Source organism: Nothoprocta perdicaria, unplaced genomic scaffold (assembly GCF_003342845.1).
Source record: "Nothoprocta perdicaria isolate Ctin4 unplaced genomic scaffold, notPer1 scaffold_129, whole genome shotgun sequence".
Lineage (NCBI taxonomy): Eukaryota > Metazoa > Chordata > Aves > Tinamiformes > Tinamidae > Nothoprocta > Nothoprocta perdicaria.
The window spans coordinates 1,652,139-1,663,935 of record NW_020454416.1 but is presented as its reverse complement, the minus strand read 5'-3'; the positions used below and the strand labels follow the sequence as shown (position 1 = coordinate 1,663,935).

At 42.8% G+C, this 11,797-nt stretch overlaps 1 long non-coding RNA gene across 2 annotated transcripts; it reads left to right on the top strand.

Annotated features, from left to right (window-relative positions):
- Positions 1–2,234: 2,234 nt before the first annotated feature.
- Positions 2,235–8,387, top strand: LOC112942481. 2 transcript variants are annotated; one of them, XR_003248390.1, is made up of 4 exons: positions 2,235–2,279; positions 4,351–4,387; positions 4,954–5,014; positions 5,919–8,387. It is a non-coding gene; the product is annotated as an uncharacterized LOC112942481 (long non-coding RNA). The 2 variants fall into 2 exon arrangements; XR_003248391.1 differs by lacking the exon at positions 2,235–2,279 and adding an exon at positions 2,729–2,828.
- Positions 8,388–11,797: the final 3,410 nt, after the last annotated feature.

Below are 11,797 nucleotides of genomic sequence, written 5' to 3'. Positions count from 1 at the left end.
CTTTTAATGGCTGGAGAAGTTAAAATACCACGATACCACTATTAGTGAGCCTTACAATTTGCTTATTATTATTGCTATTATTTTAATCACTTATTCTGAAAGATCGCTAACAAAGGAAGTCTGATTTCTGAGCTAGGGTCTTACAAGGATGGAAGGATGCTCTTGCTAACGTACTTTAAGGTTAACCCAAATACTATTAATATGTGCGTGCAACAACAGGAAGAAAAAGAAATCTAGCAGAATTTAACCTTGTTAGAGATATGAGATGAAAAGCTATAGAAGGGCAAATACAAGCTTGCAGAAAAACATATATGTTTATGCCTGTTCACAGTATTTTTAAAAGGGAGCTACACCAGTTTGAAAGATAGATGTGTCAAGATGCTAAATTCTTACCTGTTTTGTGAAAAAGATGTGATTAATAAATACTGTTAGTAGCCTTTCTGAAGGAAAAGCTACCACAAAAATTTGCCCATTACTAGCCATGTAAAGATAAAATTAGATGAAAATATGAAGCACAAGGCAGTAGTTGAACAGCTCCTGATGCTGTTAATAGACATCTGCACCTGAGTTATCATATTTGATTATCTGAAACGTACATATTAGGCATGTATGACAGTAAGAGATGTTTTACACATCTACAATCTTAAGTTCATGGTGGATTCAAGATCATATTCAAAACCTGCCTGGATGTGGCCCTGTTCCCTGTGCTATGGGACCCTGCAGGAACCTGCAGGAGCCCCCAGGGAGTTGGACTAGATCTAGGAAGATCTCTAGAGGTCCCTTCCAACCTCAGCCATTCTGTGATCTGTAAGCAAATCTCCACAAAAGCTTTATTTTTAGTGTAGCTGCTTCTTTATAGAAGTTATCTTTAAATCTGCTTGACAATGAACATGATGCGTGAAGGTTACAATCTGGGAGGGAAATGAGAATATCAGTTTAAAGGCAGAGCTATTGCATGTTTCTGCTTTTTTTTTTTTTTTAATCTATTTTTAGGCAGCATGAGTAATAGGTTTTAAAAAGAGCTAAACTATTTTCCACTCTGTTTTCAAACCATCAGACCCACATTTCTTGCAGTAAGGATCTCTGAAATGACTGGCTGCAGAAATGTGTGGTTGCAAAGTTTTCGCTGTTGGAATACTGTAAAGACAACAGAAAGCTGGAAGAGGATTAATAGCTAATCAGTGTGGAGCAGGGGGGGCAGATGGGTTGACCTGAAGAACTTGGCATCCTGTCTAGGCAAAATAAGAGAATCTGAACACATGATTTGAATAATGAAGAATAAATAGCTGCTGTAACTCTCGGATGAAATACCTCTTTAAAGGTATGCTTTTGATTGTTTTAAATTACAACTTTGGTTGCAAATAACCCGTGGATGTAATGTTTGGCTGAAATGCCTCATTCAGTGTGGCAGCCTGACTTGACAGTACTTGACTGACAGTCCATGGTGCAAGAGCGTGCCTTAAATCCATTCTCAGCTGCGAGGGCCCGTAGTAGCTGTGTGCGGTGAGTCACGGCTGCACGGGGGTGTGCCTCCCGGCGCTCCTCAATGGCTGCGCACTCCTCCTTCCCCCTCGCACTACGCAGCCCCTTCAGCAGCCGGCTCCGCGTGTGAAACCGCTGCCGCGCTGCTGCACCCTGAAATGCAGGTCGCAAGGCAGGGCCTGCCCCGGGCGGGGGGCGGCGGCCGCTATCGGTCGTTGGCCGTTAACGGTCCTCCGGCCGGCCGTTAACGACCCCCCAGCCAGCTGCATGGCGCCCGGAGGGCATAGGAAGGGCAAGCGCGGCCAGGGAGCCCCGGAACGGGCACGCGCTGCTCGGGCTTGCGCTCCTCGCTCCGGCGGAGCGCGAAGGCGGCCGGGCCGGACCAGGAGCAGCGCCCGGCGCGGCACCTCGCCCCACCGTGCGGCCGCGGGCGCCCTCCGCGGGCGGCGCCTTTAACTCGCCGCCGCGGTCCGCGCAGGATGAGCCCAGGCCGGCCCTGCTCGCGCCGCTCCAGCCAATCCTGTCCCAGGCCTCTCTCCTCCGCGGGGCCAATGAAGAGGGAGGCGGGCGGCAGGCCCCTCGGATGGACAGCGCCGACTGCCAATCACCGCCGAGACTGGACGGCGTTCGCACAGGAGCGGCACCCAATAGGCTCGCGCTCGGGTGGGCGGGCCCGGCGTCGCCGGGCGCTGAGGCCCGGCCGGGTGGCCGCGGCGAGGAGAGGAAGATGGCGGAGTGAGAGGAAGCGGCGGCGGGGTCGGCGCCCGCCGCGCTCCGGCGGCCTCGGCCGCGCGCAGGTGAGGGCGGCAGCGGCGGCCCCGGCGCGAGGCGGCGCCCGCCGCGGCTGCCCCGCTCCCTGATTGGGCTGGGCCCGGCCGCCGCCTCCCCTCGCCGCTCCCTCGGTGGGCTGGGCCCGGCCCCTTCGCGCGCCCCCGGCCCGGCGGCCGCTGCCCCGGGAGCGCCGCGGCCGCGCCGGGGCAGTTCAGCCCCTTCCCGGCTGCGGCGCGTGGCCGGGGCGCGTGGGCGGCCGGGGAAGCGGAGCGCGACCCCGGAGCTGGCTCCGCAGGGGCGGCAGCGGCCGGTGCCCTCGCTCCGCGCGCGCCTCTGCTCGCGGCCGGCTCCGCTCCGCGGCGAGGAGGCGCTGCCGCTTCCCCCGTGCCGCCCCGGCTGCGCAGAGCGCGGCGGGGAGCGGGACGTGGCGGGCATGGAGTAACTCGGCGGAGAGCGGCGGGGCGCGGGCGCTGCCTCGCGGGCGCAGCGGCTCGCGTGGCTGCCGCCACAGCGAGGTGGAAAGGACCCTGCGTGGAACAAAGCACGCGAGCGAGGGGTCGCAAAGACGCCTTCAGGTTAGCCCCGTGCGCATCAGGGTCGCGCTGAAATCTTTGCCCCCTGTTTTATTTTGTGCTTCTTTTTTTGTTCAAAAGAAACGTTAAGCGCGTTTGTAGCAAGGGCTTCTGAAAGCAGTATCTGCTTCTGAGGAAAACTTGCCCAGGAATGTGCTGCGCATTCCAAGGGTGCGCGGCGCGTTTCGTAACAGCCTTAGCAGCCTGGGAGCGCCACAGCGCAGCACGCTGCTGCTCCTGCCCGGTACCTGGCAGCAGGAACTGCTCATAGGCCTGTCCCACCGCCTCCTTGCAAAGCGTGGTGTTGATTTGGCTTGAGTGTGTGGGAAGATTGCACTGTTCGACATACCATTGATAGTGAAAAGACTTGTTTTTTTTAATATCATTTGTAAGAACTTCTTTTAGTGGGGCTTTAAACTGGGCTTTGGAAGAAGCGGATTTGCTGCTGGCATATTACGTATGAGGCATTTTACAGCAGTGACCTTCTGTTAAGATATTTCAAATATCCTGGGTCATCTAAAGCTAAAAACTGATTATATTAAAAATATTGGTAATTGAGCAGGAGGAGTTCTAATTGTGAGCAGTTAGTGTTTACTGTGATTGCACATAGTAACTTAAAAAACTGTGTTTAACGTGACAACATAAGAATGAAAGAACTAGCCTGAAATGCAGCATTGAGGATTGCCTGCTGACAACAGTTTTGTGGAAGTGGGGGCCCCTCTACTGCTTGCAAAAATGCTCTGTGGTGCAAGAACATGGAAACTAGGAGTACTGCAGAGCGGGAGCTTTTAATTGTGCCAGCCTTGCACAATGAGGTAGTCCTGCTCTAGCAAGTCAGTGTGGCCCTCAGTCCGTGGGCTCTGTGCCCTCCGGGGCAGGTATTTTGCCTCCACACTGCAGTGGGTTTGTGTGGGCTTGGAGTGCCCGCCCTTCATGGAGCCCCCAGCCTTCCTGTGCTCAGCTGTTCCTGTGGAGCTGCAACATGTGTCTCTTGGTGATAGCCTATCATAAAAATAATTGGTCATTTTACAAATATGCTCAATTAAAAAATACTTTGGGCCACAATGTATATGTAAGTCTCCAGGTGTAGTCAGTTGAGTGTGGGCTACTGCCTGCTAATGGTGAATTAAGAATCAAAATTCTAGGACTGCAGGGAATTCATGACATGGTAGACTATGTTCTGTGGAATGATGGAATGACATGCATGGTTTTGCTCATGGAAACAAAATGACTTTTGAACAGAAGCTCTTCTAGTGTGTTTTCCCCTCGCCACAATGTTCTTGGTAAAAGAGGGCTGTTCTGCATCTCCTGTGGCAGGTGTGACTTGTTTGATCAGCTTCTAAATTAAAGGAAGAGATCATCTGTGGTCATTTTAAAGTAACATCAGCATGGTCTTATATATGTCTAAAAATCTGAACTAATTTCTGAAAGATGTGATTAATCTGATATCTCTTATGCAGGTATTATACAATCTGAATAGTTTATTAGCTGCAAACTTCAATCTAATTTGTTCATCTCTTTCTAGGTTCACTGAAGAGAATGTTAACTGGTGACAAATAATGGTGAGTAAAGCCACTAGGGTATTGATAAATGTTAAAGTGCTCAAGTTTTAGGGTCGTTCTCTCTCCCCTCCTTTATTTCTGACTACTTAAACCAGTTGTAGAGCTTTTTGTAGGACACTTTCAGCGCAGCACTGGAAGTCTACCAGTGTCAGCTTTCGGGTTGGGCTTCTTCGGAAAGAAAGCCTTATTTAACTGCATTCTAATCAAGAATCAAAACTTTTAAAGTTATGAAATGCTTGAGGCATGCTGTCATTTTTGACTGCTAAAAGACACTTTTATAACTTAGACACATGTTACTAAGTTATAGAAATTTAGCTTAGAATTCCCATCCTAAAATTTATTTGTTAAACAGAAGCATAGGAAGAACAGTAACGTAGGCAACATATGAGTTCTCAAGTATAAAAAAGTAAATCTAAACTTTTCAAAGGATGACAGTCACCTTCAGGAGTTTTGCTGTAGTTTTTGTGCAATGAACAAGTAAAGGTAGCTAAGATATGTAATAAATTTAGGAAATGCTAGATTCTGTTCTCAGCTTTGCATCAAATCTTTGGCATGTTTTGTTGCAGCTCTCCAGACCTCTGGTTTTCTCTGCTTCATAACACGAAAAAGACTTTCCCAGCAGTATGGGTATGGATGCTCAACTTTTTGATCAGCTTGAAGTATTTGAGTGCCTCAAATCAAAAATGGTGACGTGCCCTGTGAGATCTACTCACTACTCAGAATATAGGAGCTGACAAATGTCTCTGGAAGATTATTTCAGAACTTGACCAATTATAGAGTTAAAATAATAGGGGTAAGTTGAGGAACACAGGCAAAGAAAAATCAGGGAGAAGAGAGGAAAGGGGAAGAAAACATTGGCTGTGCCCATGTTCTTGTATGTGTGAGAGTGAGAGCAAGAAGAAGAGAAGGAAAGTCACCGTAGTGCAGGACTCTAGCTCATACCAAAGGATTATCACTGGTGAAATGCTAGATCGGTGACATGATGACAATTAATGAAGTCTATGTTGTGAGTAAGTGGGGAGAAATGAGTAAAAGAAAATGCCTAATCTCTGATTTTGCAACTGTCATAAGTATTTTTAATTTTTGTAGAGTATTGACAATTTTGTAACTAATTTTGTGATAATTGACAGCGTCTCTTTGACTTGTGACCTGTTAAGGCAGAATATAAGCTCTGTGAGCGGTATTGTGCTTGTGCTACCTCAACACTGTCATGCTATCTCTAGAGTCACACTTAAGGACTCCCATAGCTAATTAACATTTGTATCTTTTTGCATGCATTACTTCTGAGTAAGCATATAAATTAACTCAGCATTTCCATAGTGTTGTCTTAGGCAGATTACAAACAACTGAAATTTGAGATCTTAGAGAACAAGGGATTCTTGAAGTTTGTGAAGCCAGCATGTTTTGCTTGTTGGAATCAAACTTTTAAAGAAAGTGGCTTATGGTTATTTTGGTGTTTGATATTTTATTCTGTTTTCTAAACTATGTTTCCTTTTTTCTTGTTGTTGTTTGTTTTGTTTTGGGATTCCAGATCTTCTCTTGACATTTGAGAAGGTGGTCCTCTTCCTTTTTCTTGGTGACTGCTCTTAGGCTGTGAGATGCAGGTCTTTCTCTTCTCGCAAGAGAAAGCCGGTCCTTTATTTTCATGGAGCTGAATGAACAAAGACCTCTCTGCTTCCTGTTGCCGCCATTTCACCCAACATTTGAGTCACCAGATGGCTTCTCCCACAGAAGCACCACGCCATTTTACAAAAACTCAAAAGCAGAGTACCAGAAATGAGTGTTTCTTATTCTGAAAAAGTGTCTCCTGTGCCAGCTTTTCATCCAGATTCCTGTATTGCATTTTAAAATGAGAAATGCTTTGTAATCAGATGTATGGAGAAGCCAGCATTCTTCACTAATACCTCCCCTTTCATTTTAGGAGGGATAAATTTTTCACTGTGTTGTATTGGAGCTCCTATCAGATAAAGTGTTTGTGTGCTTTGCCGTGCCAGGCTGTCTTGATATGTATGAGAAGTTACAAGAAGAAAACCAGACTATACTTTGCATTCTGAAATGAAGAAGAAACTTACCTGGGGAGGACTCCAAGCAGCCATTTTTTAGTGCAGGACCCAGGCTTGACTTCGTAGATGGATGTCCGATGTCAACTTGCATAAAGCAGCCAATGCAAAGGAACAAATGCAGAGCCACCTTGTCTATAGTGTGTAAATGCATCATCGCAGTCTGTGATCAGAATCTGTATTTGCATGTGTAAATCCACATACTTGGTGGATATGATAAGCTTTGATGAGAAGGAGGAATTACTCTGCACTTTTTTTTTTCAAAGAAAATGAAGCTTTAAAGACCTCTAGAGTTACAGGATAATGATTGGGTTTAGGTTAAATCATTCACTCTCCATTTTTAAGAATCCTAAACGGCAAAAAGAACAAAAATACTCTGCCATCAAAGGAATGGCACAGAACTTTATTTGCTACAGGAATTCTCTGGTGTGAAGGAAGAGACCAGAGGTGTAAAGCTCCAGTTCATCACTCACCTTCCTTGGCACAGTTTCAGCTTTTCATATTGCTCATGGAATTGACTTTTTAGTTCTTCTGTGGCTGATGGAGAACTGAGATGACCTACGTATGTTCCCATCACAGAGAGAAATAGACCTGAAAGAATGAACTCCTAGCCACTTAAAAATCATGTTGAGAGCAGAAATGCATAGGGTGGGCTTTTTCTCTGTTTCCTCCTGAATTTTGTTCCCCAACTAAGGAGCAGTCTGTTTTTTTTATGTTTACATAGCATTCTTTGTCTTGATCATTTGTGATTATTTGGGATGTTTTCTGTCATTCTGAGCTTATAATGCTCACATGCTCCCTGCTGCGGTATTGTTTGTATTAAGTATGATTTCTTGGCAAAAGAGCCAGAACAGAGATAGGATATATATTCTATTCCACTTTAATTTGGAGCTCTTCTTAGTGCACCTTATTCCAAACTCATAATTTAGAAAATATGACTTACTAGCTTAAAATAATATTTTCAAATCTGGATCAAATGAAAGTATATAGATTCTGTTAATAATAAGGCTTGGGGGAAGTAGTAACAGGGCTGGGGGACATTTGGGAGGGGTTATTTTTCCTTTGGAAAACTGCTGGAAGGAGCCAGGCAGCCTGAAAATGGCTGGAGAGAAAAAAAAGAAAAAAAAAAAAAAGCGTCAGCTGATTCTTTTTATAACTCTTAACAATATGTTGCAAGGGCAGCATTCTAATACTTAAAAAGTAGGAAATTTAATAGGGAACAAGTTCCATAGTAGAGTGAGGACAAATACAGTTTGAATTCTGGTCTTTATGATAGAATTCAGTTAGATCCATATTTAGATGTATTTGTAACAAGAATTTATGAGTTTTATCAATTTTTTGGTTTCCTTGAAGAAAAGATCAGGCTCATAAGTTACAAAATGATGGGCAAGACAGTGCATGTCAAAACAAAGCCAACTGTAATGAGCAGAGGTGCTCTAATGTGCTGGGTAGTGTTTTGATGAGCTATGTAAGAGTCATGTCAGTTGTGGCAAGGCAACCACAAACTTGACCTGACTTCTTTTAAGAATGTAGGATGTCCTTGCAGTTTGAATACAACCTGAATTTTACTGTTCTAGAGGCAACTGGAAACACATTTCTTTTTAGGTCCTCCTTGTGTTGAAATGAATGGGATTTAATGTAGATGTATGTAGAAGTAGGGTCCGTCTCTTAAGTGATGGAAAATACTGTCAATATCATAGGATTATACAAGGTTGGAAGTTAACTGGTGTAAGACACATCTTTTCCAAATGTAGGAATTTCTGTTCCTTCCTTCTCTCTATGCTCGCTATCCTCTGGACGCTGGAGCTGGCAGCTTTTTCTAGTACCGTTTGGAGACATGGGAGGCAGGAATGTGTTTTTGTTTTCTCCGTGAGTATGTATAAAACTCCGATGAGAAAGTAGACACCTTAACCTCTTTGATGCCACATCCATAGGAATAGCATTCTGTAACCCCTTTTAACAAAGAAATAGAACCGCTGGCTTTTCCTGACTTCTCCTATCCCTGTTGATGTGACAATGTTAGTTTTAAAATTTAATTTCAGAACATACAGATTTTTAGCCCTGCTAGAAATGTTGACTTTCACAGAAATAGTACTCCAGTAGTGCATGCCCAAGAGACCCCTCCTGCTGTATCTTTCCAGCCAGTTCCTATATAAAACTGCCGTGGTAGGAAATGCTGCCTCAGCATTCTTTCTTCTTGCTCTACTTTGTTTCTCTGTGTTGGTTGGAAATCTTCCCCATGAAAGATTTAAAAAAATAAGGGGCATGTGCAATAGATCATATATATATATACATATATATATTTTAATACTTGTGGACAAAATAATGTTACAAGTTGTTTGAAAACAACAAAATCACCAATGTCTTCCATTTTGAGATGTGTATAGTTCCATAAGCATTAGTGCTTTGTAGCAAAATGTAGTGCCATGTTAGGATCAGTGCATGAGCCTAGTAGTATTTTTACAATTTCAGAGTGACAAATTTATTAATAAACAGTGATAATGTAATTAACTAATAGAAAGGATACAGTAAAAAAAAACTATCACAAACATGGTCTAAATATGCAGTATCCTCCCTTTGGCAGTGGTAATGCTATCTTTAGAAATGGAATGTATTCACTTAATGGGCTTCGTAGAATCATAGTTGACTTTTTGTTTTTAGTACATTTGTCCAACTGCAATAGTAAACTGTTGTACGTAGGCATCCAGTCCAGACTTCTCATCGCTTTACCAGTGGTGTCTTTTTTTGTGTGTGTTTTTTAAGCCTTTAGTGAAGGTGATTCCATGAGCAGCATTTTCAATTTTATTATTACCTATCCTATGATATACTCAAAATATGAATATGATGAAGAGTTAGTGTGCATTTTGTACACCTCTCTGTTACTTTAAGATTATCCTTTACAAACCCTGTTAATTAAATCAAAACAAAATTTCAGATTCAGCTATATAATTGTTATAACAGGTTAAAAGTCTCATCCTCTTGCAAATTGTTGCAGAACATTATCTGCTGTTTTATATAGAAATCTTTTATCCATTATTATTGGAGGAGTTTGGGAACTTTTTTTTTTATTTTTTTCTTTGGAATCCTGTTGAATCTCTTAACACCTTTGGTGGATTCTACCTTTACACACATTTTAACATGGGAGAATATAATAAGATCAAGGACTGTTAAAAGTCAATATTGCAGAGTGTAGCTGTTCAGTAGGCTGTATCTAGCCTATGTATCATAGATTCCCCACTCCTGTGTTATTGAGAAGTGACTCTGTGTTTTGGATAACTTGCTTTCCATCTCTAATCTCAATTTTAATAGTTTTCGTCTCTCCCTTTGCTTTTTTGGTAGGAATGTTTAGACCATGGGAAGTCCAAATGATTTAGTACTCAATGGGCAGCTTGGACTGGTCAAATAAGAGACTGTTGTGATCCCTAAGATTTTGCAGTGTTCTGTGGATGGCATCTCTTGATTTCCTAGGAGTGAAAAAAAGAAAAAAAAGGGTTTTGTTTGGTGACAGTGCTGCTTTTCAACCATTTCTCTCTTTAGAAAAACAAAAATCTCTGTCAGCTTAGAGAGGATACTGCATCTTTTTTTCCAGAGACCTGCCTGTAAATGGCCATTAGGGGGAGGGAGGGAAGGAGTAGCTTGGTTTTGTAATTTTAATATAAGTATAAAGTAATTACGCAGCATATACTTGGGCGCAAAACCTGTAATACTTGCAGAGTTAATGTATGTAACAAAGCAAAACTTCTGCACTTACTCTATCTCCAAGAAAACAGGACAGGTGGGCCATTTACAGTAGAGTTCTGGGGACCTGTCGTTGGAGTTAGATTCAGTTCTGAACAAAAGTAGCCGTGTAGCTGTACCATTGAATAAAGTAGTTTAGTGCTTGGGAGAATCAATTGAAAAATACCTCTGAAACTGGAATGCAAAATAGCACAGTATGTAGGGGGAAGAATCCCTGATGCAAACAAAGCCATAAGATGATTTTATAAGAAAAAATAGAACTTTAGTAGCAATAACTGTTTTGCATGTGATAGTAAATAACTTGCATTAGCAAGATTGTACAGTAGAATAAGTGGGTAATAACCAAATAAGTTTGTGGTGTTCTGTGCTGCAGGGAGTTGCACAATGTCTCTTCCGAAGAAGATGGGCGAGTTCCTCTTAGTGTCCCTCTCGTTGGAGGGAACTTGGCACTTGAATACTTTGTTAATGAACCTGGTATGAAAATCATTGATCAGTTTTGTTATGTGTCTGAATCAATGTGTGCTGGGGAATGGCAGGCAGTTCTATCGGAAAGTATGGGTGAAGTTACCCTATCTTGGTGGKTTTTTTTTTTTTTTTTTTTTTTTGGGTAGTTTAGCACTTGCTCTGTTTCTCTGAGGTAGAACTGAGCCCTTCCTCATACTGAACTGTGAAGATGAAGAGCACCTGGTTCCATTTCTAGAAGGCATTTCGTTGCAGGAAGTGCTTTTTTTCTTTCTTTGGTTAAAAAAAAACCCCAAACATGTAAGAGAATACTTGACACACAGAACATTTGTATTTCCCAAATGGAATGGTAGGATACTAAAAATACTACTTGACAGCAAATATAACTTTGGACTTGCTAAACACCCCGTTTTAGACGATGGTAGATATCTGTTGCCTGAAGTTTTGGAGAGATGAGTGCTGAGGAGCCTTTAGTAGCACAAGGGATATTGATCTCCAGCTGTAGCCTCTTAAAAAAAATAGTGTTGATCACTTTGTTTTCAGTGTAGATTTGCAGTCTGTAGAATCAGTAGGGCCAATATGTAATATCATTGTGAACAAAGCCATTGAATGAGAGATTTGTATTGGATTCCCTCTGGATTTCTTCTGAAAAGATGATGTATTTTGACAGTAACTTCTAGCTGAAGAGAGGCTACTTTTAGTTCTGAAATCACTTCAGCAGAATCTTTTGGCTCTCTGTGAGCTGGTAATGAGACTGTGAGGGCTGTGAGCACTTCTGCAGTCTAAAGTAACCAAGATAAACGTGAAGATGATTAAATTAGCTGTTAGCTAATATGTAATATGCATATGAAAAGCTAATTGATCTGGAAAGTTGTAATTGGCTTATATTTCAGCTACTGGATTATTGATAAAACTGGAAGCTGACCAGAGGGAACCTCTATTTAATTATTAGATAGTATTAGGTAAGTTATAAATTGATTCTGGTCAGTGGTTATCAAATACACTTGCATAATAATAAGAACGAGGTCATGTTCACACTTGAGAAGTATAAATTTTGTGTCTGAATAGAATTCTTCAAGGCTCTATTCATTTAGCGAAAGCGGAGGGAAGGAAACAAATAAGACTGGGGTAGCCAGGCAAGCTGTCCATT